This window comes from Eriocheir sinensis, unplaced genomic scaffold (assembly GCF_024679095.1).
Source record: "Eriocheir sinensis breed Jianghai 21 unplaced genomic scaffold, ASM2467909v1 Scaffold58, whole genome shotgun sequence".
Lineage (NCBI taxonomy): Eukaryota > Metazoa > Arthropoda > Malacostraca > Decapoda > Varunidae > Eriocheir > Eriocheir sinensis.
Genome location: NW_026111920.1, coordinates 78,325 through 105,810, shown reverse-complemented (window position 1 = coordinate 105,810; position 27,486 = coordinate 78,325). Strand labels below are relative to the sequence as shown.

Sequence of the window (27,486 nt, the reverse complement as noted above, 5' to 3'; positions counted from 1 at the left end):
AAGTTGCGTGAAAGGCTGCGTCAAGTTGGCAGACGATGAAGTTAAGGTCCATATTGTCAAACTCCTCACAGGCTTGCTCCATCTATTTCAAAAGGCTCTCGCAGAGGTTGTTGGGGTTTCCATGGGCGGTTTCCTGAGCCTGACGGTAGTTTTGCATGGCTTCTGTGGCTTGAAGGAGAAAACACCCAAGACAACCCAGTTACTCTTCCTGTGGGCTTGGGAAATAGGCACAGTGGGAGTCTGATACATTTAGGAAGACAGGGACACAGAGATACAGACAAACAGAGATGCAGGGTGGTGCTGCTGATAGTTTGACACGGCTTCTGCACCCTGAACGGGAAAACACCACCCAGGAAAACACGGTTAACCTTCTCTGTGGCCTTGGGGAATAGTAACAGTGGGAGCCTGATATGCTTAGGACCATAGGCTGACTTACAGCGCCTCATTTTGGGTGTTGATGACATAGAATATCTCTCTCTCTCTCTCTCTCTCTCTCTCTCTCTCTCTCTCTCTCTCTCTCTCTCTCTCTCTCTCTCTCTCACACACACACACACACACAATTACACTGGAGTGAAAAACCGTATGCACATGTAGGAGGAGGTGGAGGAAAAAGAGGAGGAGGAAGAGGAGGAGAAAGAGAAGGTGAAAAATTGATAATATGAACTCCAAAAATATATCATCCATGTAAAAGTTAACCTAAATTCAGCCTTTAAAAATTGCAACAATTCTGCCATACATCAAAGCACTCATGTTATATCAAGTGTTCTCTTCACAGTGTCCTCATGATATCAGGCTGTGTGGTGGACCGTCCCTTCCTGAGTGGACAATAGTCGTGTGGCAGGCTGGGCCAAGGTGCCAGAAGAAGACATTAAGTTTTTGAGAGATGGGATGAGAAGTTTTCAGGTAAGAACTTGAGATAAGGACAGAGCAAGGGTGTTTGCTGTAGAGGAGAGGGCACAGCTGCATGTCACCAAAGAATAAACTTGACAAGGGAATGCTTTGCCTGGGATTCTTACACACTACTGACCCTCACACACCAGCTATTTCTTAAGGCAAAGAGAGAGGTAAAATGCATTCTCAGGAGTGGTTATTAGAGTTCATGGCACAGAAGCCTCGTCAAACTACCACCAGGGTCACAAAACTACCCACGGGAAGGCCCACAACTCCTATAAAAGTCATGTCACATGTGTGTTTGGGTGCTGGAATCTCTAAATAACGTGGCCCTTTGCCCGTTCAGAATGGATGGCATCACTGTAAACACTCGCCTGCCCTGCGCCATGACGTGCTTGGGCCGACCACCAGGCCCCTAAAGAAAGCCTACCAGCTGTGGGCCAGGATGTAAAAAAAATAAATAAATAAATAAATAAATAAATAAATAAATAGAATAATAATAATAATAATAATAATAATAATAATAATAATAATAATAATAATAATAATAATAATAATAATAATAATAATACAAAATAAATAGTTAAATTGATAAATTAATAAATAAATTCCAGCAGCACTGACCTGCGGTGGAGTGCCACATGTTGATGCAGTGGGAGCACACGTGGCCCGTCCAGTGGCCCCCGTAGTGGTCCGTCCAGTGGCCCCCGTAGTGGTCTGTCCAGTGGCCCCCGTAGTGGTCTGTCCAGTGGCCCCCGTAGTGGTCCGTCCAGTGGCCCCCGTAGTGGTCTGTCCAGAGGCCCCCGTAGTGGTCTGTCCAGTGGCCCCCGTAGTGGTCCGTCCAGTGGCCCCCGTAGTGGTCTGTCCAGTGGCCCTGTAGTGGTCTGTCCAGTGGCCCCTGTAGTGGTCCGTCCAGTGGCCCCGTAGTGGTCTGTCCAGAGGCCCCTGTAGTGGTCTGTCCAGTGGCCCCTGTAGTGGTCCGCCCAGCGGCCCCTGTAGTGGTCTGTCCAGTGGCCCCTGTAGTGGTCCGTCCAGTGGCCCCGTAGTGGTCTGTCCAGTGGCCCCGTAGTGGTCCGTCCAGTGGCCCCTGTAGTGGTCTGTCCAGTGGCCCCGTAGTGGTCCGTCCAGTGGCCCCTGTAGTGGTCGTTCCAGTGGCCATCGTAGTGGTCCTTCCAGTTGCCCCCGTAGTGGTCCTTCCAGTGGCCCCCGTAGTGGTCCGTCCAGTGGCCCCCGTAGTGGTCCGTCCAGTGGCCCCCGTAGTGGTCTGTCCAGTGGCCCCCGTAGTGGTCTGTCCAGTGGCCCCAGTAGTGGTCTGTCCAGTGGCCCCCGTAGTGGTCTGTCCAGTGGCCCCCGTAGTGGTCTGTCCAGTGGCCCCCGTAGTGGTCTGTCCAGTGGCCCCCGTAGTGGTCTGTCCAGTGGCCCCCGTAGTGGTCTGTCCAGTGGCCCCCGTAGTGGTCTGTCCAGTGGCCCCCATCGGTGCCCTGGCCGGGGAAGGACGAGTGGGAAGTGATGAACGGCCACCTGGCTCCCACACCCTGCAGGGCTCTGGCAACAAGTAATGGCCATATTGATAGTAATAATAAATAAGTATTGATATCTTATAAATAAGAGGACTGGCGGGCACTCCTGAACTTGGTAGCTGCATGCCTCAACCCCTACCGTCCATAATTTCAAACACCGGCTCATCCCTATGCTGCCCTAATCCCTTATGCAAGAGTCAGCCAGCCAGCATCTTCATTCTTTCATCCCTTTGGCTGGCAAATTTCTACTTTGGCTCATCCTTATCCCTTATGCAAGAGTCAACAAGGCAGCATCTTTATTCTTTCATCCCTTTTAAAGGCATGTAAACTCTGAAAAAACAGCCTTGCCTTCCTTCATCTGTATCAGTACAAGACCTTCTACTCTGGCTCATCCCTATGCTATCCTAATCCCTTATGCAAGGGTCAACCAGCATCTTCATTCTTTCATCCCTTTGGCTGGTAAACTCTGAAAGAAAAACAGCCTTCCTTCATCTGTATTTCCTCTTGCCTATGACTTGGGTATATCACTAATACACTGTAACGATAATAAATGCACACCACAATCTTACTGCAAGCACATCACTAATGTACTGTGCCCATACTGAATGCATACCACAAACTTACTGTCAGCATATCCCTCCCTGCACCTAAAACTGTGAGCATCATAGACTTACGCATTGGTGGCACTCGTCTCTGACAGTCCGTAGAGGTTGTGGAGGCTGTAGTGGAGTCCGATGTAGTGCCTTGCCAACATGCAGACCGTGTGGCAGAAGAGAGAGTCTCTGACCACTGGCGGCAGGAAGGGCGGACGCTCCAAGTTGTTCTGCTGACAGCCACGGTGACTCCTGGACCAGAGGTTTGAGGGTTCATTCATGTCCTGAGAGAGAGAGGAAACACTTGAAACACTTTAATATGCCTAAACACATCATTGAAAAGTTTTGTATTAATTATTTACATAAGCATCCCATAGGAAGCAAAGCTTTTGGGGCAAAACAGGATATGTAGATAAGGCAGGTAACGTAAAACAAGTAAATACTAAAGGAAAGCCAGCAGCTCCCCAACCAACCTAGTGCCTAGGCATGTGAAAAGCATGTATGAAGGAGTTATAGTAGGTATATATATATATATATATATATATATATATATATATATATATATATATATATATATATATATATATATATATATATATATATATATATATATATATATATATATATATATATATATATATATATATATATATATATATATATATATATATATATATATATATATATATATATATATATATATATATATATATATATATATATATATATATATATATATATATAAAAATAATAATAATAATAATAATAATAATAATAATAATAATAATAAAAATATTAATAATAATATTTTATAATAATAATAATAATAATAATAATAATAATAATAATAATAATAATAATAATAATATTAATAATAATATTTTATAATAGTAATAATAATAATAATAATAATAATAATAATAATAATAATAATAATAATAAAATATTAATAATATTTTATAATACTAATACTAATACTAATAATAAAAATATTAATAATAATATTTATACTACTACTACTACTAAAGATAATAATAATAATAATAATAATAATAATAATAATAATAATAATAATAATAATAAAAATATTAATAATAATATTTATACTACTACTACTACTACTAATGATAATAATAATAATAATAATAATAATAATAATAATAATAATAATAATAATAATAATAATAATAATCTGGAGTATTTATATATGGTTAATAAAAAGAAGGGAATAAAGGAGGAAAAAGTAAGGACAAAATATAAGTACATATAGTATTCAGTACTGTTCTATTATGTGCTTTTTTCATTGTTTTTTAAATGAGCTTCGTGTGGGTAATGTTTTCATGTGGTCAGGAACTGAATTCCAAAGTGTCGGTCCAGAGTGGCACAGTGAGTGTTGAAAGAGTGACAGATTATATAGAGGTGTGCGGAGGTTTCCTCGTGTGTGGGTGGGATAGTTGTGTTGTGGATGAGAGGTTACATTGCCACTATGAATTAATTTGTACATGTAGATTGCAATATGAATCTTATCTATGTCAAATATTTTTAATATGCTTTCCTCTTTAAATTAAAAATTCCTTGGGTGTGATCCAAAAAGCCCCTGTTCGTAAAAATTCTTACGATCTTCTTTTGTAATCTGAATAAGGGCAGCTATAAGGTATGTGGGGCATGTGTTACACCAGACTGGGGTGCAGAAAAAAGATGAGGAAGGGCATGAGCAGTTGAAAAAAAAAAAAAAAAAAAAAAATTACATCACAGCCTATTGCACAGTTAGGCTTGCTCACTGGTGGGTCCTGATGGTCGGCCCAGCCCGTTGTGGCGCAGGTGAGTGTTTATAGTGGCGCCATCTCGCATTGGCTCATACTGCCCCCCAGAGCTCATCTCAGAGCCTCACCTTGGAGAGGTTATCTAGAATCCGGGTTGATAGGTGGTCTTCAGGGCAGCATGTGGGTAGTCTTAGGCCACTCGGCGGTGACTGAAAAATCCCAGCTGTGTACCAGCCAGGATTCGAAATGACGCCCCTCCTGGATCTCCCAAACGCGACGCCGGCACACTACCACTCAGCCACATGCTTGGGTATAAGATCTTTCATTTGATATAAGAGATATACTATTCTTGATATTTTGATGCAGAGCTCTGATATATGTGATTTAAATGTTAGTGATTCATCTCTTATACCTAGAAGTTTATGTTGTGACTTTTTTAATTAGGTTATTTTGATAAATTAAAGGTGGTAATGTTTTTATAGTCTTGTTGGTAAAGAGCTTGTAAAATATCTTGCTTAGATTAACTGTCAGTCTGTTGCTTAGAACCATTCATCAAAGTTATCCAGGTCATTGTTTACGGTGTGAATCATATCAGGAGGGTCAGAGCCAGTGATGTACAAGGTGGAGTCATCAGCAAATAAAATTGTTCTGATATTGGAAAATGTGTTGGTTAGACCATTTATATAAAGAAGGAATAATATTGGACCTAACACACTGCCTTGTGGAGCCCCATAGTTGATAGTTAAAGGTTCAGAACTTTGATGAATAAATTTAGTAGATTGGGTTCTATTGGTTAGGTAATCTTTGAACCAGTGAAGTATAGTACCATGTATCCCATAATGATTTAATTTTTGTAACGATATCATGTCTGACGGTATCAAAGGTCTGCGAAAAATCAACGTAAATGCTTAACAGAGAGTAATGTGAATCCAAACTATAGTAAATTTTCTCAGTAAAAGTGTTCAAGGCATCAAAGGTCCTTAAGCCTAGATGGAAACCGAATTGTTCACCTTAAGGATAGATTTAGCTTCAAGAAAATTTGTTAAGTACTTTTTCATTAATTTTTCAAAATTTTTTGAAAATATATTTGGCAATGAAATTGGTCTGTAATTACCAATATCAAATTTAAAGCCTTTTTATGTATATGGGTATAATAATAGTGTTTACAACATTGTGGGAATTTACCAGTGGCGATAGACTGGTTAAAAAGAATTGATATTGGAATTGCCATTTGCTCTTTGTTGGATTTAATGAGTTGCATTTTTTGTCTTTCAAAGAGTTTATGACATTAATGGCATCTTGTGGGTATACAGTGGGAGCCATCACAGGTGATGGATAGTTGCCTTATAAATAGTTTAAGGGCTCAGTAGTGGATGGAGGTATCTTGAGGTCTAGCTTGGGAGAAATGTTTGTATAATATTCATTAAATGCTTCTGAAATTTCTAGTGGATTTGATAACAATTTGTTTTTGTAGTTAATTGGATTTTGGAAGGCGTTCTTATAGATATTTTTAAGTTTGTTTAAAGCATTCCATATTATTCTTGTGCTGCTTTTAAAGTGTGTGAAAATATTCATATAATATGATTGTTCAGCTTTTTTTATTACTCTATTTAAAATATTGTGATATTCTTTGTAGTAAGTTTCCGTAACAGCTCCAATTTTAAAGTCTGTATATAAGTTATTTTGTGTCTGATAGAGTTAACTACAGCTTGAGAAATCCAAGGATTATGATGTCTTTTTTTCAGATACATACTTTGTTTTTAATGGGAAACATGCATCGTAGATTTCTTGTGATCTCTTGATAAAAATACTACAGTTTATATTAACATCTTGAGAAGGAAAAAGTTCATTCCAGTTTATATTGCTCAGTTTATATGTAAAATCTACTTTACTTTCCTGAGTTATATAATGGAATTCAATTTTATGGAGCTTATGATTTATTGTAGGAATAGATATGTTCAAAAAGATTGGGAGGTGATCTGAGATTGGGTAATGTAAAATACCTGTGCTAACATGGTTAATAAAGTCTGTTTAAATATGGTCAAGAAGCAATGGTTCCCCTAGATCAATACTGTCTGGAAACCTTGTAGGCCTGGCTATGTGAGGAGCGAGGTTGATAGTTTGCATGTTGGCAAGAAATTGTTTGTCGGCGTGTGTGTTATGTTCTAACAAATTTATATTGAAGTCCCCAATCAGTACTATTTTGTTGTGATTTGTGTTGTTTTTTGTAAGATTGCATTTAATGTGTGAGTAAATTCCTCGACTGCAATATGTTTACTATTAGGTCGATAGATTGCCCATATTAGAAAGCAAAATGTTTTAGTGAATATTTTAACAGTGTTAATTTCAATATTTTTGGTTAGTACTGTTGTCATGCCATGGATTTCTATCGATTGAATTATGTCAGAAACAAAGACTGAGACTCCTCCCTGTGCTCGCGTGTGTCTTACCAGGTGGTGTGAATGGTATCCTGGAATTTCATACAGGTGTTTGTTAGTAGCTGTAAGCCAGGTTTCAGTAATGGCCAAGATATCAGGGGGTTTGTTAAGGGATTTGAGGAAGGCGTGTATGTGGTCAGAGTTCTTGGGTAAGGATCTGGAGTTCATGTGCATTATATTTAGTATGGCAATGTCTTGGGATGAAACTAATTTGTTATAATTGGGAATGTCATAATATTGTGATGAAGCGTCAAAATTCATGTGTCCGTACAGCTGGTTGATGATTTCCATACTGTTGTCTGTATTGTTATCGTTGTTTGCAGGTTCATGTTCATCAAAGAGAGCATGGTAAAGACTGGACTTGGTGGTGAAAGAATTAATAAATGATGAGGGATGAAAGAATGTACAGAGGTGGGCAAGTGCGGTACTTAGTGCGGTAGTACCGCACTACTGCAGACTTTCTGAAAATACCGCACTAGCGCGGACCACACTAAAAACTCCTGCGGTACTTTTTGCGGTACTTAGAAAACCATCGAAGACATTTGCAGCACGGCATGCTCACAGAAATATCTTTTTTTTTTATAGTGAATCGGACTCAATCAGTCAATCGGTATCAGTCTTCAGAATCAGTGATTCAATCATTCTGACTTCTCAGTTATTGTTCAAAATTAAATACTAAATGAGTAAATCTGTTTGTCACTCAACCCAAGGCGGCGCGCCGTGACTGCCTCTGACGATGACTGTACATGGCAGTGTACAACAGTACAAGCAAGCACGAACATGATCGCCGCTCAATATCATGTCCCGTACAATTTTTCCTTTGATGCATAACATTAACATAGACCATAGTGCATACTATATCTGTTTTTTAACTTCATTGTAACTTCTCTATTTCATCATTCTCTCTCTCTCTCTCTCTCTCTCTCTCTATGTAGCCAAGATCAATATTGTTTGATTATAATAATAATAATAATAATAATAATAATAATAATAATAATAATAATTTATTATTATTATTATTATTATTATTATTATTATTATTATTATTATAAATCTTCTCGTTGAAATTTCCACATGGTGTCTTCGCTGAGGCCTGAGACGCCAGGGATTACAGCTTTCCCACGGGAGCCGCTGTTAACAGTTGCAGTTGATGTGTTTTGTCTTAATATGTTGGACAGTTTGAATATTCACTCTCCCTGCCATGACTCCTATATTAGTAATCTTTCGTTTTCGCTCAAACGCTGGAGAATATTCCTCCCCTTCCCCTTCACTCCCCCATAACCCTGCAGCTGCACCACCCTTCCTTCCTTCCTTCCTTCCTTCCTTCCTTCCCACCCCCCACTTCCTCCTCTCTCAAATGAGGCTGATCTCCTCCTCCCCATTCCCTGTCCCCTCCCTCCTCCCTCGGAAAGTTACATTCCCATCCCTCCCCCTCCTCCCCTCCCTGTCCTGTACTCCCTGGCCTGTCCCCCTTTCCTCCTCCCTCTCTCCCTCCCCCAGTCCTCCTTTCTTTTTTCTTTTTTTGTATCAAGTTATTAGTTAGTCAATGGATAACCAGGAGAGGCACTGAAGTACTTTTTTATATTGACTAGTGACTACCGCTACCGCAGTACCGCACACCGCGTACCGCACTGGGAAAGAAAAAAAATGGGACCGCACTACCGCAACCGCACTGCGGAAAAAGTACCGCACTACCGCAACCGCACTACTCTGGAAAAAGTACCGCACTACCGCAACCGCACTACTGATTTTTCAGTACCGCACCCACCTCTGAGAATGTATATGTATACAAACAAAAAAATGTGGAAAAAAGAAAGTACAAAGAAGACAGCCGCACCGGGCGCGACATTCTCCGAAGCAGTAGTTAATAACAGAAGTAGTAGTAGTAGTAGTAGTAGTAGTAGTAGTAGTAGTAGTAGTAGTAGTAGTAGTAAAGTAGGTAAAGTAGGGGAAGTATAAGTAGGAGAGGTATTAATAGTTGTAGCTAATATGGTGAAGAGTTATAATAATAGTGTTAGAGAAGTGTTATTGGTATAGAGCTGCTTAATATAAACTAGCTGTAGGAGACATAGTAATGCAACAAGATACTAACTTCAAATATAGTAGTAGTAGTAGTAGTAGTAGTAGTAGTAGTAGTAGTAGTTGTAGTAGAAAAGAGAGAGAGAGAGAGAATTAACCCATTAGTTCCAGCCCTCATCCATCAGTCCAAGCCCTTAAAAGTACAAAAAAAGTCGTCATTCTTCAAATGACTGAAGATATGGTGGTGGTTGCTATAGTAGATTTAACCCTTCTCTCTCTCTCTCTCTCTCTCTCTCTCTCTCTCTCTCTCTCTCTCTCTCTCTCTCTCTCTCTCTCTCTGTGTTCACTCTTTCTTTTCTTTTCTTCTCTCTCTCCAAGCCCTTACAAGTAACTACCCAACACAACACATGGCTGGCAGGTACTCACGGTCCAGGCTCCGTCAGAGGGCAGTGTGTTGTGGAAGCGCAGCAGCTGTCGGCCCCAGCAGTGGGTGGCCAAGGGGTGCAGGAAGTCTGGCCAGGCTGTCCACACTGGATGCCACACCTATAGGGAAAGATGTGAGGGGGTGCAGGAAGTCTGGCCAGGCTGTCCACACTGGATGCCACACCTATAGGGAAAGATGTGAGGGGGTGCAGGAAGTCTGGCCAGGCTGTCCACGCTGGATGCCACACCTATGGGGAAAGATGTGAGGGGGTGCAGGAAGTCTGGCCAGGCTGTCCACGCTGGATGCCACACCTATGGGGAAAGATGTGAGGGGGTGCAGGAAGTCTGGCCAGGCTGTCCACACTGGATGCCACACCTATAGGGAAAGATGTGAGGGGGTGCAGGAAGTCTGGCCAGGCTGTCCACACTGGATGCCACACCTATGGGGAAAGATGTGAGGGGGTGCAGGAAGTCTGGCCAGGCTGTCCACACTGGATGCCACACCTATAGGGAAAGATGTGAGGGGGTGCAGGAAGTCTGGCCAGGCTGTCCACACTGGATGCCACACCTATAGGGAAAGAGGTAGGATGCATTTTTTTTCTTTTCTCTCTCCTTTTTTACAGCAAGGGAGGCTGCTGAAGGTCAAAAAAACTAAAGAGGGAATATCAAGGAATGCTAGAGGCTGCTCCAAGCCAAGAAAACACATTGAGAAGCCAGAAGAGAGGCAGAGCTTGTGTGAAGCTGCCTGGTGTGTGGCGTCACCACTACCATGCTGCCTGGTGTGTGGCGTCACCACTACCATGCTGCCTGGTGTGTGGCGTCACCACTACCATGCTGCCCCAGCACCTCCCTTATGAGCACTCAGTTCTGTTGTACTCTTATAGTGCTTGCCAGGCTTTATTTGATTTTATTGTGTTTATTTATTTATTATTTGATTTTATTTTATTTACCTCTCTCTCTCTCTCTCTCTCTCTCTCTCTCTCTCTCTCTCTCTCTCTCTCTCTCTCTCTCTCTCTCTCTCTCTCTCTCTCTCTCTATATATATATATATATATATATATATATATATATTTTTTTGTGTGTGTGTGTATGTGTGTGTATTTATCTAGTTGTATTTACTTAGTTGTAGCTTTACAGGGCCTGGGTTTACGCTCGTGTGGTCCCGTCTCCGTATCTGTATTTGTCCAACCTTTCCTTAAAGCCTTGCACACTCCTCGTCAATACTACATCCTCACTTAGTCTGTTCCAAGCCTCTATATTTCTTTGCAGGAAGCTATATTTCTTTATGTCTCTGAAGCATCTTCCTTTCCTCAATTTTTTAGTGTGTCCTCTTGTGTTCCTGGTGTTTATTCCTTCTTTAAGTAGTAGCTCCTTGTTATCTACTTCTTCCATTTTGCTCAATAATTTATAATTTGTATTGGGTCTTCCCTTTCTCTTCTTTGTTCTAGTGTTGGTAGGTCCATTTCCTTTAGTCTTTCCTCATATGTCAATCCCTCCAGCTCTGGAACCATTTTTGTTGCCATCCTTTGTATTCTTTCTAGTTTATTTGTGTTTCTTTTTATGGGGAGACCACACTGCCTCCACATATTCCAACTTTGGTCTGATCATGGTGGTTATTAACTTTTTCATCATATCCATGTAGTGGAATGCTTTTCCCGTATTTCTCACCATGTTATACGTATCACAGAATATCCAGTTAACGTGACTCTGGCTGTTTGTTATCTTGCATTGTTACTCCCAGATCTCTCTCTTCTTGAACTTTCTTTAATATTTCTCCATTTCCCATTTTATATGTCCATTTTGGTCTCCCTTCACTGTTTCCCATTTCCATTACATGACATTTCTTCACATTAAATTCCATCTCCCATTCAATACTCTATTTTGTGTGTGTGTGTGTGTATTTACCTAGTTGTATTTACCTAGTTGTAGTTTTACAGGGCCTGGGCATTATGCTCGTGTGGTCCCGTCTCCGTGTCTGCATTTATCCAACTTATCTTTAAAGCTTTGCACACTCCTCGCTGATACTATATCCTCGCTCAGACTGTTCCAAACCTCTACATTTCTTTGCGGGAAGCTATACTTCTTTGTCTCTCAAGCATCTCCCCTTTCTCAATTTTTTACTGTGTCCTCTTGTATTTCTGCTTATGTTTCCTTCTGTTAGTAGCAGTTCTTCATTGTCTACTTCATCTATTTTGTTTGATAATTTATAAATTTGGATTAGGTCTCCCCTTTCTCTTCTTTGTTCCAGTGTTGTTAAGTTCATTTCCTTTAATCTTTCCTCGTATATTAATCCCTCCAACTCTGGGACCATTTTTGATGCCATCCTCTGTATTCTGTGTGTGTGTGTGTGTGTGTGTGTGTGTGTGTTTACCTAGTTGTATTTACCTAGTTATGAAATACAGGAAAAGAGCCCGACTAGGCTAACGCTTATTATCCAGTTTGGCTTTAAATTCATGAATCGTTTTTGCACACAGTCTCCTTGTCAAGTTCGTTCCATGTTGTTGTGCTTCTGTGTGGAAAACTATTTCTTGATGTCTCTCCTACAGTCGCTCTTCTTCAGTTTCTTACCATTGCCTCTTGTCACACTTGTCACGTACCACTAGGTCTTCCCTGTCCAATTTCTCCAATCCCTCTTGTATCCTGTACAATGCTATTAGGTCCCCTCTTTCTCTCCTTCTCTCCAGTGTTGTTAGTCCCAATTTCTTCAGTTTTTCTTCATAAGTATGTTCTCTCAGAGTTTCCGGTAGTTTGGTCGCTGCTCTTTGTATTCTTTCCAACTTTATAATGTCTTTCTTCAATCTAGGTAACCACACTAATGCTGCATATTCCAGTCTTGGACTTATCATCAATGTTGTTAGTTTCTTCACCATTTCTTCATCTAAATATGTAAATGCTGCTTTTATGTTTCTAAGAAGATTGTATGTTTCCCCAGTTATCCGATTTATATGCTTTCCAAAGGATAACCTGTTTGTTATGGTCACTCCCAGATCTTTTTCCTCTGTTTTTTTCATGATTCTTTCATTACTCAGAGAGCAGTTCCATGACATTCGTCTGCTGCTCTTACCAAACTCCATTACGCTACACTTCTCTGTACTGAATGTCATTTCCCATTTGCATGACCATTCTATCGAGATCTTGGCTCAGGGCTACACAGTCTTCTTCATTAGCCACCCTCCTCATTATTTTAGCATCATCAGCAAACATATTCATATAGCTTGTCACCCCTTCTGTCATGTCATTTATGTAAATTACAAACATAATTGGAGCCAGCACCGATCCTTGGGGGACTCCACTAGTCACTTCCATCCAGCTTGATTTATTATTCCTGATTACTGTTCTCATTTCTCTCTTCGTCAAAAAGTCCATAATCCAATCCAATATTGAACCACCCAGACCTCCAACATGATTAAGTTTCCATATAAATCGCTTGTGTGGTACTTTATCAAACGCCTTCTTTAAGTCCAGATACACACAATCTGCCCAACCGTCTCTTTCCTGTATTGTATCAATTACTCTTGAATAGAAGCTGATCAGATTAGTTACACAAGACCGTCCTCCTCTGAATCCGAATTGGCTATTTGTTAATATACTGTTTTCTTCTAAATACTCCACCCATCTGTTTTTTATAATTTTCTCACACATCTTTGCCGCTACACTTGTTAATGACACTGGCCTATAGTTCAGCGGGTCTTCCTTACTTCCTCCTTTATGTATTGGGACGATGTTAGCCCTCTTCCAGTCTCTCGGTACCTTCCCTTGTGCTAGTGAGACATTAATCAAGTTGCTCAACTTTTCAGCTATTTGCTGGTTACACTCTTTTAGCATCCAATTTGATATACCATCTGGTCCTGCAGATTTCCTTGCATCCAATTCTTCCAATAGTTTTCTAACTTCATCTGCTGATGTTTGTATTCTCTCCAGACCCATGCACTCTGTTCCCCGGCACTGCATCTACACCTTCAAACTCACTCTCCCTTGTGAACACTGTTTGGAAACAGTTATTCATCACTTCTACTATTTCACTTATACTATCAAAAGTTTCACCATTAACTTTAACTTTCTGAATCTCATCTCTATTTTTCAACTTTCAATTTATGAACTTATAAAACAGTTTTGGCTGGTCTTTGCACTTATCCACAATATTTTTCTCAAAATTCCTTTTTTCTTCTCTTCTTACTTTGACATAAGCATTCCTCTTCCTCTTGTACTCATTCCATAGATCCATCCTCCTATTTTTCTCCATTTGTTCCATGCCTTCTCCTTTTCCTGCTTGGCGTCTACACACTTTCTATTGTACCACTCTTCTCTTGATGTCTGGCCTTCTTTCATCCTTGGTACCCACTTTTCCACTCCTTTGTTGTAAATTTGTAGAAAGATAGCCCATTTTTCCTCAACATTATCAGCCTCAAAAAGAGTATCCCATTGTGCTTCATCAAAATGTTTCCCAAGTTGTTCAAAATTTGCCTTATTAAAGTTAAACCATTCTTCCTGTAGTCCTCATTCCTGATTATTTTACCTCCTTCTCGTAATATGTATTCGATAAGTACGTGATCGCTCTTCCCTATAGGGCTCTTATAGTTCATCTCCTCTATGGTATCTGGCTCCCTGGTGATTATCAAGTCCAATCTAGATGGCTCGTCTTCTCCTCTGAATCTTGTATTTTCCTCCACCCACTGTGTGAGGACGTTATCTATAACCAATTCCAAAACCTTGTTCCCCCATGAAGCTTCACTTCCTTCCGTTGACCAGTTTTCCCATGACACTTCCTTACAATCAAAATCCCCCATTATCAAAATCTTATCCTTCTCCTCCAGCAACCTCCTTAGGCAATCCAATGTGTCTTCCAGCTTCTTCTTGTACCATTCCTCTGTCCATGAATTGTTTTTTGGAGGGACATACACCACTGTGATATTTCTGCCTCCTCCCCTTTGCAGTCTTGTTCCCACACTCAAGACCTCCGCCTCCCCTTCGCCATAGGTGACACCCTCCACTGTCCATTCTCTCTTCAACAATAGCATCACTCCTCCTCCTTGTTTATTTTCTCTATTTCTCATCCATACACCATCCCCTAAGTTAAATGCATCTATACTACCAGTCAATTTGGTTTCCGTAATCCCCATAACATCTGTTTTTTCCTTGCTCAGGTAATCTCCTATTTCTAACATTGACGATATTAACCCGTTCACATTAGTGCATGCCACCTTCAAGCTGTCTCCTCTTCCCTTCTGTACCACTCCCTTAGGTCCATGTCCATCACTCTCCAGAAAACCTTCCTTTTTTCCTCTTCTGACCTTGCTTCATTCTTTTCATTGGCTTGATTCTTCAGTTCTCTTATCGTGTTCCTTTCCTCCACACTTCTGTCCTTTCTTACCCAGACTTTTTTGTAGGCCTCTGTTCTTGCTAACTTCCATGACTTTCCCACCACTTCTTCTGCAGCCACTTGAGACCTAAATGTAATTTTAACTGGTCGTTGGGCTCCTTCTTCATACTTTCCAAGCCTGAATACTTCTTTGATCTCCCCTACCAGCTCATGACCTTCTACCTGAATTGCTTCAATTGCTTGCTCCACTGCCTTCCTTTCCTTCTTTTCCCTTGTGTGTCTGACTGGCATGTGCTCTTCATTAACGCCCACCACTACTACAGACTTCTTCTTTTCAGCGGAGTCCTTCACTATTTCTGGTTTTCCTTTTATCACCTTGATCACCTTTTCAGTTATAGCTTCATCCTTAGCCTTGACTTGCTCCTCCACAATTTTCTTAAAGCTGACATTCTCCTTTTCTTGCTCCTCCTTCCAGACTTTATGCGTTTCCTTTAATTCCTTGACTTTAGCCTCCACGTCTTCTGCCTATTCTCGTTCAATGTTACCTGCTTGTGCAGGTCATTATACGCATTCTTCCAAACATCCTTCTCTGTCTTCAGAACGTCCACCTCTCTCTCCAGCGTCCCCATTCAATCTCTCATATCCTTCATCTCCTTTTCCAAGTCTATGAGCCTCCTCAACATACCGGCTCTGTCTCTGAGGCTCTCCATGTCATCCGTGAAGCCCTCAAACTCAAACTCTTGCCTTTTTGCTGCCTGTCTTGTCCTGACCCCTGCGCCCTGCGGTGTACACAACGCCAGCGGGGTCGGCAAGGCCGCCACCCCCGCCTCCTCCTCGCTCATTTCTCGATGTTGTACACTGTCAACAGCCTTTGTTTCTCCGGGACAGCACGACCGTACCCTAGCATGTCTGGAGATCAGCTGTGTCTGTCCGCCATGTGTGTGTGTGTGTGTGTGTGTGTGTGTGTGTGTGCGTGCGTGCATTTGCCCTTGAGCTGCTTCCTTAACTGTTAAAAAGAAAAAAAATCTGAAAGTTTTATAAGCTCTAGACATGACATGACTTTCCTGACTTTTTAATCTACCATTACGTATAAGACCTTCAACTACATAAGAACACAAGGAGTCTGCAAGAGGGTGTGACTACTGGCTACATCCCTACATGACCTTCCTAACTTTTTTACCCTATCATTGTGTATTATATCTTACACTACATAAGAACACAAGGAGTCTGCAAGAGGGTGTGACTACTGGCTACATCCCTACATGACCTTCCTAACTTTTTTACCCTATCATTGTGTATTATATCTTACACTACATAAGAACACAAGGAGTCTGCAAGAGGGTGTGACTACCGGCTACATCCCTACATGACCTTCCTAACTTTTTTACCCTATCATTGTGTATTATATCTTACACTACATAAGAACACAAGGAGTCTGCAAGAGGGTGTGACTACTGGCTACCTCCCTACCTTTCTGATGAATGGGTGGTTGGTGTGGTTCTGTATGAAGACCTCCAGGTGCAGGCCTTTGTCCCAGGGGATGTAGGTGCCGGGGGCTCCGAGGCACTGATGCCTTGGTTGATGAGTGGGACGCAATGCATGCCGGCCTGTGTGAGGAGGCAGGGACTCAGTCATTAGGTGCAGTAAGGCCGCTAGTCATGGAAAAAGCTAGGAAGGCAGAGTTACTAAATATCGTCACCCTCTTAAAATAATCGCCAAAGTAGTTTTTCAGCGATTTCCAGGTTTTTGACTATGTACATCAATTTCTCAACATGTGACGCCCATCTTTGTGTGGTTGCCTTTGTCATTCAGGGTTTGAGTGTTCTAGAATTGGCCTTTTCATTTCTGCCTGATTCTTAAGTCAAATGAGACAATGGTACAGTTCTTTTCTGAATTCCTAAAAAGTAGAAAATAATGATTCTTTCTTTACATATTTTAGATGTGTCACTGCTTCAGTTTACCCCTTGCTTGAGTTGCTGGACTTCTCATGGACTGTTTTGTGATGCTGGTGATAGTTTTACACGGCCTCTACACCTTGAACGGAAAAACCACCACCCATGAAAACCTGGTTAATCTTTGCTGTGGCCTTGGGAGACCCTATAGGCAGTGGCTGAGTGGTTAGCATGTGGGCCTGCCATTCACGGTGCCATGGACAACGTGGGTTTGAATCCCCACGCCACCACCTGGGATTTTTCAGTCACCGCCGAGTGGCCTAAGACTACCCACATGCTGTCCAGAGACCACCCGTCAGTCAGTCCAGTGAATCAAGAATGAGTTCCGGGGGGCAGCATGAGCCAGGCATAACTGGCGCCACTATAAAAAAAATTGCCTGTGCCATGATGAGCTTGGGCCAACCACCAGGCCCTTGAAGAAAGCCTACCGGCGCTACAGACCGAGATGTAAAACAAAAAAAATATATATATATATATATATATATATATATATATATATATATATATATATATATATATATATATATATATATATATATATATATATATATATAGGTAACTCGATTTACCTGAGTATTGTGTCCTTGAAGAGGTCGCGGAAATCAAAAACAATGTAAATCAAACAAGAGGTAAGTTTCTATCGAAAATAAATATTCACTTCATTCCAATATATATATATATATATATATATATATATATATATATATATATATATATATATATATATATATATATATATATATATATATATATATATATATATATATATATATATATATATATATATATATATATATATATATATATATATATATATATATATATATATATATATATATATATATATATATATATATATATATATATATATATATATATATATATATATATATATATATATATATATATATATATATATATATATATGAGTTGCTGGGCTTTTCATGGACTGTTTTGTGTTCCTGGTGATAGTTTAACATGGCTTCTGCATCTTGAATGGGAAAACCACTCATGAAAACCTGGTTAATGTTCTCTGTGGCCTTGGGAAATAGTTATAATGGGAGACTGGTACATTGAGGAATGTGGCCCTCTATCCTAGTGTTAGCAAGTACAAGGAGCCACAGAGACGTTAAATATATTATTACAGACTTAATGACTTTTACTGTATCATGATTGTACAGGACATTAATTTACTCTCTCTCTCTCTCTCTCTCTCTCTCTCTCTCTCTCTCTCTCTCTCTCTCTCTCTCTCTCTTTATTTAAACATCAAGATACTATGGTATACATAGGCCAAAGGGACAGTGAAATTGTCGTCAGGCTGGAGACGACCTCTGTCCTGAGGTCGCCTATCTTAAAGCACTGTTGTGTTCAGGTGGATGTGACAACAGAACCATCTCGAGTTTCGCGCTATCCGAGTTTCGTGATCCACGAGTTTTGCGGTTAGTCCTAAATTCTTATCATCCCGACTTTCGCGCATTATCACCCCGAGCTTCGCGCTGCCTTGACACGTACGTGTCACGTCTACTTACCATTGGCGTCACGCACGCTACCTTTAAGGGAATCTACACCCTGTTATTAAGTGAAAATTTCTTAAGTTTCCAATTTTTCTCTGTAAATGTGTGTATAATTACCACTTCCAATAGAATGTATTTCCTTAAGATTTCAGTTCATTATCATTTATATTTCCTGTGTAGTGAATATTTTCGTGATGCATAGTGATAAACATTAAAAAAAAACATCATAAAAAAAACAAAACTCTCATATCAATTAGCTAAGCATGGAATGAAAGATCAGTGTCTGGCAGACAATTCTGACACAAAATATTTCATTTAAATGCCATAGTTCTTTTTTTGTTATTTTTTTTATTTTTAACCATGAAAAAAGTTGATAAAATTAGGTTTGGAAAATTATACAGATGAAACAGTTTCATATTCATTTATTTTGCTGTGTGAGAATGAAAGACATTACATTCCTCTTTAAAATGCAAAAGAAATGGTGAAAATAGGTGCATAAATAATGAAGTTATGTCCGGCGAAACAGAAAAAAGTTGAACTTTTCAGGAGAGGGTATTTAAAGTTTAAAACCCACCCGCAGCATAGTCACTCCTGTCATCAGTCTCTGTCTGCATTTTCTTTTTCTTTCTCCACAATGTCTCTCGTATGTTATCATTTCTTTCAAGGTATGACTTATGTAAACTGGTAAATGGCTCCCCTAAGTCACTGATTATGGATCCTTCTTGATAGCCCACATTATAGTCCAGTACTGCTTGGGCTATAGCAAACTCCAAGATGTTTTTGCTTGCCTTCTTGTACTTTGAGCAGTATCGCCAAATTCTAGAGTGCAGATGTTCATTTGGATTTTGAGTTTTTCCTTTAAGACAGGCTGTTAATAATTTATCTGTTGTCAGTCTCCTGTACTCCGCCCAAATCTTCTGTCGAAGTTCGGACGGTAGCACAAAGGAGACTTTCATGTTCTTGTGAGATGGTGGGGTCTGGTTGTTGGCAATTGCTTTTTGATAAAAACAATAGCTATTAGCTGACTTAGGGCACAAGCCATGCTGGGGGTTTGCGTCAGATGATGAACAGTGGAGAAATGAGGCATAGATGTCATTTCTCAATTCCTCCACTGTCCCACCAACATGACGACGTATTGCCGCAGTATAATACTTTTGCAGTTTGGCAATAACAAAGTCTGTCAATTTCCCCTTTCCACCCATCACTTTTACCCTTCTCGTTTTTCCTGTTTTTGTCTTCGTCTCACTAACCACTTGCTCTCTAACTTTCCTCAAGGCTGTTCCTAATCTCTTTCCCACGTGATTTATACATTCTCCTTTTTCTATTTTCACCCCATCATATGGTCCCATGCCATCATTTAAGCATACAGCATTGTATGCAGAGCTGTCCCCATCAGAAATGAAAGTAGTGTAACGCATATTGTTTTTCTCAACACTTCTCCTAAAGATAGCTAAGGCTGCTGCTGTTTCCATCCCTCCTGAACTGCCCTCATAATTTCGATGACACTCATCTTTGTGTGTGTTCATCCACTCTTGATATACATTTTCACTTACTTTTTTTTGTTTCAGTTTAGTTTCTTTCTTTACACATTGTTCACAAAATTTACTAATTGTCTCATAGTCGATGACACAACCAGTCTCTGCTTCAATAACTGCACCCTGCTAACTTACTAGTATGTCCTCTCTTCTGCCAACTCCCGTCGTACATCACACTCACATTATAAATCCCATCTCCCTCTGGCACATAATGTCTCTTGACAGCTTCAACAGTTTTTTCTAACACCGACTCCACTTTCGTTTGTACGACATTTATGACTTCTCTCTGCACTTTTGGGTAGCAACGTTGAAGAGGCTTCATGTTCATGTTGCCAAGAAGTTTATTGAAATTGGACTGTCCTAATCCAACTTCCATACTGGAGTATACCATTGTTTTTGTTATTGGTGTTTCTTGTACAGTACTGTCATCACCACACGACTCCACTTCACCACACACCTCACATTCCAGCTCGATGTTAAAGTCCAGGAGTTTGTTTACATAGCGGACCTTTAAATTTTCTGCGTAACACTTCCGGCAGGCCACGCGACAGAACATGTGTTGTATGTGACTTTTCTTCAAAATAATGTTCTCGTCATCAACTGCCTCCCTTGTAGTTGGATATGGACTACACACTTCCAATTTTCTCCGCTTGGCAGCAGAGGTTGAGACAGAGGTAGGTGGTGTCCCGCTGGTGGTAGACGGTGAGGATCCAGAGGAGGTGGTATCAGGCATGGTATTAGGCTGGGTGTCACTTTGCTTTTCTTCCTCATGTTTCCGCTTTTGGATTTCTCGTGCTTCCACTAGCTGCTTTCGCTTCTGTAGGACACGTTTTTTAACCCCTCCCATGTTGAAATGATGAAAACAAGCGGGGAAGTGAGGAGAAGCATCAAGAATCGGAGAGGTTACGAGCGCCACCCTCCTCCCTCAGATCCTCTACAGGCACTGTCTGGCGTCTGCTCAGTGGAGTCAGCGGGTGTAGCCTACCCTTAGAGTTGCTAGACATGTCTAAAAACAAAATAATAAAAAAAAAAAGACCTCGCTATCAAAATTTTGAGTGTAATTCAGTTCACAAAATATTTTTATACGCATTGGGGTTGCCAGCGGCCGCCAATATTTTATCTATTTTATTATATATGAAAATTTAGGAATGAGATACAAATATGAAACTTTGTGGGAGCATTGCCACCACCTAGGTTATACTTAGGATATCGAAAAGCGAAATTTGATAATGTACGAGAAAATTCCAGATTTCACCAGGGAAGATTCCCTGATATTACTCATTGTCGTAATAACGTTAAGTTCTTTCGAATACTGGTGTCCTTGTCCGCTTTTATCGCCCGGTTAGTGGTAGCAGTAATGGTAGTTCTTTCCTCTTTCCTACATACACTGGATGTTTTCCTCCAAACATTGTGGCTATGGAGAGAGAGAGAGAGAGAGAGAGAACGGGTCGTTTTGAAGCCACAGTTGAAGGTGGCTGCCTTACGATTGGCTGACAGTTCTGAAAACACGCTTGTGATTTGCTGGGAGTCACAAAGGAACACAAAGGAAGAACAAACAACAGCAGACCTGCTGGTCCTTACGAGGTTGTTTGTGACAAGCTACACTAACTATCTAATCAAAGGTGGAAGATGAAGGACAGCAAAGGCGAAGGCTCCTCCCCACCCCCCCATCCCTCCAGCCAAAGCTGGCAGGAAAGGAAAAAGAACCATGCAGCATGGAAAAACTGCATGGAATTTATGTAGGAAAGAGGAAAGAACTACCATTACTGCTACCACTAACCGGGCGATAAAAGCGGACAAGGACACCAGTATTCGAAAGAACTTAACGTTATTACGACAATGAGTAATATCTTAGTTGCTGGTTGGATTCAAAACACTTGTCTAATCTATTTTTGAAGGCCGTAACTGTTGTACTATCAACGACATTACAAGGTAGAGAGTTCCAAACATTAACAACTCGATTGAAGAAGAAGTGTTTAGCTTCGTGCGACGAGAATCTTTTACCACGTATCTTCAAATTGTGATTTCTTCTTGTTCTATTTGATCAATCAATTGTAAAGTAATCTTCCGCATTAATATCACTGAATCCTTTGAACATTTTAAACACTTCTATTAGATCGCCTCGCATTCTTCGTTTTGATAGGCTAAATAAATTTACTTCTTTAAGCCTTTGTTCATATGACAAATTTCTCAACCTAGGAATCATCTTTGTTACTCTTCGTTGGACCCGTTCCAACTTTTCTATGTCTTTTCTGTAGTAGGGAGACCAAAACTGTACACAGTACTCTAGACGGGGTCGAACCAACGAATTATACAGTTTTAATATTACTTTTTCCGATTTATTATTAAAGACTCGTCCGATGAAGCCAACCAATTTGTTTTCAGTTTTAACTACCTCTGAACAATGCTGACCGGGCTTTAAATCGCTTGATATAGTGATTCCAAAATCCTTTTCTTTACTTACTGCAGAAAGTTGTTGGCCATTCATTACGTACCGAACGCGATTGTTATTTTTTCCAATGTGCAACACTCTACATTTGTCAACGTTGAATTTCATTTGCCATTGATTGGCCCAACGTGCAAGTCGATCTAGATCTGATTGTAAAGCTTCTTCGTCGAGTGTCGCAGTTACTTTACTAGCAATTTTTGTGTCATCAGCAATTTTTGCTACTTTGCAAGTGAGCCCATCATCGATATCATTAACATAAATTAAGAAGAGCATGGGGCCAAGCACTGATCCTTGAGGAACGCTGCTTTTGACATCGAGCCAGTTAGATGTAACACCGTTTAGAACTACTCTCTGTTTCCGCTCAGAGAGCCAGTCCACAAGCCAATTGTGAATGTTACCCGAGATACCGTGTGCCAGTAGTTTGCTGAGCAGTCTTTTTTTTTTTTTTTTTTTTTTTTTTTTTTTTTTTACGTTGTTGCCTATTGCGCCGGTAGGCATCTTCCCGGTGGGGCCTAATGGCCGGCCCAAGGCTTCTTCCAGGTGGGGCCTGATGTTCGGCCCAGCCCGTTCTGGCGCAGGCGAGTGTTTATAGTGGCGCCATCTTGCATTGGCTCATGCCGCCCCCCGGAACTTGTTCTTGATTCGCTTGGACGGCTTCCTCTAGAGTCCGGGTTGATGGGTGGTCTTCAGGATAGCATGTGGGTAGTTTTAAGCCACTCGGCGGTGACTGAAAAATCCGAGTGGTAGCGTGGGGATTCGAACCCGCGTCGTCCATCACGCGGTGAATTTGGGCCCAGTACGCTACCAGTTCGGCCACCGCCACCACCGCGGACCTTATCAAATGCCTTTTGAAAATCCAGATATATGATATCTACTGATCTGCTTTCATCGAACACCTCAAAAATATAGTGAAAAAAATCAAGTAAGTTAGTCAAACACGAACGTTTACTACGGAAGGCATGTTGCGAATTATTTATTATATTATTTTCTTCGAAGAATTTCACCATATTGTCGCGAATGATAGTCTCCATTAACTTACAAACAATAGATGTCAGGCTAATTGGTCGATAGTTTCCTGGATGAGACTTGTCCCCCTTTTTGAAAATTGGTGTGACATTTGCAAGTTTCCAATCCGACGGAACTTTTCCAGCTGTTAAAGATTTATTGAATATGATGGAGAGCGGTTTACAAATTTGATGTTTGATTTCTTTTAAGACCCTAGGGGTAATTTTGTCTGGACCAGGAGCTTTACTTACTTTAATCTTTTCAATTGTGCGTAAAATGTCACTTTCTACGATGAGCACGCCACTTAACATCTTTTCGGCCCTTCTAACCTCCGGCGGTTGAGGTGATAAACAATCTTCGTCGGTAAATACGGATGCGAAAAAGTTATCTAGGATTGTAGCCATTTCATTTTCATCGTTCGTGTGGTTACCATTTTCATTAGCAAGCGGTCCGATACCACAAGTGAGTGACTTTTTATTATTTACATAGCTGAAAAATTCTTTAGGATTAGATTTACTTGTTTCCGCTATATATTCTTCATGATTTTTCTTGCTTCGTTTTATTAATTTCTTGGTTTCGCGGCGAATTCTGTCCAACTCTAGTTTGTCAGCCTCGCTCTGAGTTGATATGTATCTACTGTATATGCATTTTTTAAGAGATAGGCTATTTTGAATTTCGTTATTCCACCATTTGGGTTTCTTCTTAGAAGCTGAACGTCTGTTACGATAGGGTACGCATATGCTTATGGCATATGACGTCATCACCGACGCTCACGGTATCAGCGGTATGAAGACACTAAAGCTCTATCTCAGGAACCTCAACACCCAATCTCACTGCAAACAACTTCCAGCTACTTCCTCAAGTACAAGACCATCTCATGCCCCCCAGGCCCACTCACCGGGCATGGGAGAGCAACAGAGTAGTGGTCTCCCTCCTTCTCCGTGACGAGGGTTAGGCAGTCATGCTCCACGATGCAGCGACTCACCTGAAGGAAACCTGCATGGAAGAGATAAAGAACGGCATGAATCCCTGACTTTTGGACATGACGTGCTGTGAGTGGCCATCATCAGGGCTGCTGGTGATGGATATATAAGGAAGACACTATTATGTTAATACTAGTTTCCTTAAAGCTACATTGCAGACAGAAATAATGATGTGCCAAGAAATAATGTTAAGAATTGTGAAAGTGACCCACAAATCTACTCTCAAAATAATACTTTGGATGTTGAAGTGACTGAGAGGTGGCTTGTCACTTGTTGCACACACTAATTAATATTCAAAGGTACCGTAAACAGGGGTGACTTCGGATACGGGGTGACTTCGGACAAAAAGTGGATAAAAGTTGACAAGTTGATAACTCGTAGCCAGTTGCAACAAGCTAGATGAATTTAGTATCAGAATTTGTCTTTTGCCTTATAGTTTTCGAATAAGAATGTTGTTTTCTTGAGACATGTTTCTGTTTTGAAAACCAGCACAATGTGTTTTTGAAATTTTGAAAAATTTACCCCCCTTGGAAAACTTCTGGCAGGAACGATCTGTATCACACACATCATCAAAACTAGAGAAAACAATCAGAAACATGCTTAACTAGAACAGTTAGAATGATTCAGGGGTGCTTAACATATCCTACACACCTGTAAATGTCACTTGAATGGAGGCATGTCGAAAAATGGCTCAAAATGGGGTAACTTCGGACACCTAAATATAACTACACATTGTGGGGTGACTAAGGCGGGGTTCCACTATTCCGTTTTCACGGATCCATCGACCGTCAGTGACGTCACCAACGGAGCCCGGGCCCGGCGCAGAGCACGTCCAGAGATGAACTCAAGTTAACTTTTGGGTCCGTAATGGCGGTGGTGGTGCCAGTCCAGTGATGCTGAATGTTCAACACATCATGAAAATATGAAGTAGAAGTACTTGGCTACAAAATAACATATACAAGAATAAATTTCTATTGAAATGCATCATGATAAAATCTGATAAATGAGATGTAAAATAATGTGCACTTCAAAAAGCCCTAACACACTTGAATGTCGCCCTGCCATTATAAACATTTCTTGTGGTGATTATGTAATCATAAAGCTTCCAAAAAAAACTAAAACTGTGCTCTACATCTTATAGCTTTTTTGTAATAACATTTTTTTCAAAATTATTGACCATTGTTTACTTCCCTGCTACTACTGACCTGAAATGTGGAACTTCTTCCCTAAGATTTTTGCCATTTTTTTCCCCCGGTACAACAGTGTCCGAAGTAACCCCCGGAATGTGCGAACAGGCTCAGATACGTAAACCCAATGAAATATAGCCACTGTCTGAAGTCCCCCCAAGGGTGTCCGAAGTCCGCCAGACATGGTGACTTAGAACACCCATATTTTTTCACTTAGCACAAAAAGTTTTAAGTTTCGTGAAAATGTTGCACCATGTAATGATAGCCCTTAACAATACAGAGTAAATGCACACTCAGCATAGATCTTAGGCCTAGAAACAAAAATTTCATAAGGAAAAAACCTTGAAAACTGTCCGAAGTCACCCTGGTTTACGGTAACAGAGGAGGGCATCAAGACTCCTCTTCACCCAAAACTGACCTCTCTTTTGGCCTTTATTCGGAGCAGCGTACAGCAGGCTTTTTTAATTGTTGTTGTCTTTGTTTGGTCAACTAATCAAAGAGCAAAGGCTACCTGTGGGTTCTTGAGGGACAGGTTCTCCCAGCAGGGACGGTTGGTCTGGGCAGGTGTAGAAGGTGGCAAACATGGCTTGTACCACAGCTGAGTCGCGGGTTGACAACCTGACGGGACGCCACTCGGCCAGCCTGAGCCTGGGACCACACCACTCTGGAGCCACTCACGTACAGCTCCTCCTCCGCCAGCCCATCCTTGCTGTGCCGGATGTCCCACCATTCCTGGAGAAAGGTTGTGGCCGTCAGGCAACTCATCAGGCACTGTGTTTGTCCCCCCTTGTATTTTTCTCCTTTATATCCATGTCTGCTCACCAAGGGTTTGGCTCCGGATCATTCTTCTATCCTCCCTTGACCTACTTTTATGAACCTCAATGATGATACTAATAATGAAAATAATGAAAATAATGATAATAATAATAATAATAATAATAATAATAATAATAATAATAATAATAATAATAATAATAATAATGATAATAATAATAATAATAATAACAATAATATTAATGACACCACAATCACCTTTCCAGTTCCTTGCAGACACAGGGCAAGGAGTCACATATGAGCTCAGTTATTATTAAAACATATTACGAACAGTAATAAACATATGAAAGTAATTCATGACAGAGAAGACAGCCTAATACATCAGCCAACTATTGTCCAGATCCCAGCAAATAACAATTACTGTATCCCTGACAATGGAAACTGTTTCTGAGCACACCCAGCTCTGGAATTTCCTGTGGTTACTGGTTAAAAAGGGTGTGATTCTATAGTTTGCTCACCATGGCATTTATTCTTCCTTACAAGCCTCTTCTGTCCTACTGTCAACTGCCTAGCTGTTTTCCTGTAGGGGTGTTCTTTGCATGCTGAGCTGGGCCGGACACTGATGGGGTTAAGCGACTGTCATTGCCACTCAGGATTTGTTATATGCACTGATGCCTGCTGTAAAGTGAGGATTCTGCAGACTTCTCCATCCTCTACCAATACTCTTTCACATGCTGACATACCTTTGAGCTGTTGATGGACACTGTGTTGAGCTGCCTGAGGAGCTCCATGTGTGGGGCACCTGGCTGGGCCATGGGGGGGCAGGCCAACTTCCCCCGGGTGGTGCTCTAAGTACTCTCGCCCAAAAGGTACAGTCCTGGGTGTCCCCACACGAGATCATGATGCTGGCTTCATCCAACTCATCCAGACTGAGGACACCTGGAAGCACGCAAAAACACTCAACATTTCTGACCAGAGTGGGGTCTACGGCTCTCCCCGTCTCATCAGCTCCCCTCCTCTTGCTGACAGTCTTCTACCTCTTAAATTCCACCACACTGTTGCATCCTTTTCTGTCTGCTATCATATCTTCATGCTGACTGCTCTTCTGAACTTGCTAACTA

The 27,486-nt window shown here is 40.8% G+C and overlaps 1 pseudogene; it reads right to left on the bottom strand.

Moving 5' to 3' along the window:
* Window positions 1–363: 363 nt before the first annotated feature.
* On the bottom strand, window positions 364–27,266 carry LOC126993188 (uncharacterized; annotated as a pseudogene).
* Window positions 27,267–27,486: the final 220 nt, after the last annotated feature.